General features: G+C 37.7%; 1 long non-coding RNA gene across 1 annotated transcript; it reads left to right on the forward strand.

Moving 5' to 3' along the window:
• The first annotated feature begins 6 nt into the window (after positions 1–6).
• Positions 7–2943, forward strand: LOC130587755 (uncharacterized). The gene is made up of 3 exons (XR_008966851.1): positions 7–103; positions 1743–1884; positions 2876–2943. It is a non-coding gene; the product is annotated as an uncharacterized LOC130587755 (long non-coding RNA).
• The last annotated feature ends 6 nt before the right edge of the window (positions 2944–2949 follow it).

Here is a 2949-nt window from a genome sequence, read left to right on the forward strand (position 1 = left end):
TGAGTATCCAGGAGGAAATCAGCCAAATCAAACAGAAACTCCAGGCTGGGAAAAAATCCCAGGATCGGCAAAAGAAACGGCACCGGGACCGGATGGTGGAGAGGTGACTTTGGGAATTCGGGAATTTTGGGGGATTTTTGGGAATTTTTCCCATTTTTTAAGGATTTTTCTACCTTTTTTTAAGGATTTTCCCTTTTTTTTAGGGATTTCCCCCCTTTTTTTAAGGAATTTTTACCCTTTTTTAAGGGATTTTCCCTCTTTTTTTAGGGATCTTTTCCACCTTTTTTTAGGGATTTCCCCCCTTTTTTAGGGATTTTCCACCTTTTTTTTAGGGATTTTTTCCCCTTTTTTTAGGGATTTTCCACTTTTTTTTAGGGATTTTTCCACCTTTTTTTAGGGATTTTCCCACCTTTTTAGGGATTTTTTACCCTTTTTTTAGGGATTTTCCACATTTTTTTTTTGATTTTTCCTCCTTTTTTTAGGGATTTTTCGACCTTTTTTAGGGATTTTTTACCCTTTTTTTAGGGATTTTTCCACCTTTTTTTAGGGATTTTTCCAAATTTCCAGAAAATCCCAGAAAAATCCCAGAAAAATCCTGGAAAATCACAGAAATCCCAGAAAATCCTAGAAAATCTCTATAAAATCCCAGAAAAATCACAAAAAATCCCAGAAAATCCCAGAAAATCTCTGGAAAATCCCAGAAAATCCCAGGAAAATCCCAGAAAATCCCAGAAAATCCCAGAAAATCCTAGAAAATCCTAGAAAATCTCTATAAAATCCCAGAAAACCCCAGGAAAATCACAGAAAATCTTAGAAAATCCTAGAAAAATCCCAGAAAACCCCTGAAAAATCCCAGAAAAATCCCAAAAAATCCCAGAAAAATCCCAGAAAATCCTAGAAAATCTCTATAAAATCCCAAAAAAATCCCAGAAAATCCCAGAAAAGTCACAAAAAATCCCGAAAAATCCCAGAAAAATCCCATAAAATCCCAGAAAATCTTAGGAAATCTCTGTAAAACCCCTGTAAAATCCCAGAATCCTTCCCAATGATGGAAATTGAGGATTTAGGGTTGGAATTTGTGTTCTTCCCATTTCCAGGATCCAGTTTGTGTGCTCCCTGTGCAAGTTCTGCACCTTCTACCAGCAGGACATGAGCTCCCACCTGGACAGCAAATCCTCCTTTCTTTGGGAATATTTCCCCTTTGTTTTGGGAATATTTCCCCTTTTTTAGGGATTCTTTTCCATTTTCAGGGCTTTCCCCCTTTTTTAAACCATTTTCCCCCCCTTTTTTAGGATTTTCCCCACTTTTTCAGGGATTTTTTTCCTTTTTCACAGATTTTTTCCTTCTCCGGGATCAGGAATTCCTGCTCCCATCCCACCATTCCCTCTCCCTCCAAACCTCCCAAAAAATGGGAAAAGCCCTGGAAAATCTCTATAAAACCCCAGAAAAAACCCAGGAAAATCCCAGAAAATCACAGAAAACCCATGGAAAGTCACAGAAATACCCTTAAAATCCCAGAAAATCTCCATAAAATCCCATAAAATCCCAGGAAAATCCCTGAAAAATCACAAAAAATCTCAGAAAAATCACAAAAAATCCCAGAAAAATCACAAAAAAATCTCGGAAAAATCCCGAAAAATCACCAAAAAATCCTAGAAATTCCCAGAAAATCTCTGTAAAATCCCCTGGAATTCCCTTTTGGGTTATTTTATGGTTGGAATTTGTCTAATTCCCATTTCCAGGATCCAGTTTGTGTGCTCCCTGTGCAAGTTCCGCACCTTCTACCAGCAGGACATGAGCTCCCACCTGGACAGCAAATTCCACCAGGAGCATTTCAAATTCGTGGGCACCAAACTGCCCCAGCAGACGGCTCAGTTCCTCCAGGTGAGCTTTTGAGTTTTTATTTGCCTTTTTCTTCTTTTCCACCTTTTTCTCTTTTCCTTTCTTTTCTTTCTTATGCTTCTATTTTTTTCTTTTTTTTCTGTTCTTTTTTTTTCTGCCTTTCCTTGTTTTTGTTATTTTCATTTTTTTTCCTTTTCATTCTTTCCTTCCTTTTCCTTTGTTTTCCTTCCTTTTCCTTTGTTTTCCTTCCTTTTCCTTTGTTTTCCTTTATTTTCCTTTGTTTTCCTTCATTTTCCTTTGTTTTCCTTCATTTTCCTTCCTTTTCCTCCCTTTTCCTCCTTTTCCTCATTTCCCTCCTTTTCCTTTTGTTTCTGTTTTCCTTTTTTTGCTTTTCTTGCTTTTGTTTCTTTTCCTTTTCTCTCTTTCGTTTCTTTTTCTCTTTTCTTTTCCCTCTTTTCATTTTTTCTCTTTTCTCTCTGGTTTTCTTCTTTTCCTTTTGTTTCTTTTCTTTCTTTTTATTCTTTTTCCTTTCCTTGTTTTCCTTTTCCTCTTTTGCTTCTCCCTCTTTTACTCCTTCTCCTCCTTTTCCCTTTTTCCTTCTTTTCCCACTTTTCCTCCTTTTGCTCCTTTTCCTTCTTTACCTTCTTTATCGTCTTCTCTTTGTTTCCCTTTTTTTCCTTATTTCCTTTTATTCCTTTTTTCCCTTTCTTTCTTCCTTTTTCTTTGACTTCTGTTCCTGCTTTTTCTTTTCCTTTCCCTTTTCTTTACCCCCTTTTTCCCCATTTTTATCCCTTTTTCCCCCATTTCTCCCCTTTTTCCCTCTTTTTCCTCTTTTTCCCAGATTTGGGGTTTTTTGGGCTCCCCCCGTTATTTTTGGGCTTCCCCCATTATTTTTGGGGTCATTTCCCATTATTTTTGGGCTCCCCCTGTTATTTTTGGGCTCATTTCTCACTATTTTTTGGGTCTTTTCCCATTTTTTGAGCTCGTCCCATGATTTTTGGGCTCATTTCCCATTATTTGGTTTTTTTCCCAGGAATACGTGGCCAACAAGACGCGGAAGACGGAGGAGCGGCGCCGGGGGATCAAAGACATCAACGCTGTGATCCA

The sequence above is a fragment of the Malurus melanocephalus genome, unplaced genomic scaffold (assembly GCF_030028575.1).
Source record: "Malurus melanocephalus ecotype Western Australia unplaced genomic scaffold, MMel_1.1 scaffold_2388, whole genome shotgun sequence".
Classification (NCBI taxonomy): domain Eukaryota; kingdom Metazoa; phylum Chordata; class Aves; order Passeriformes; family Maluridae; genus Malurus; species Malurus melanocephalus.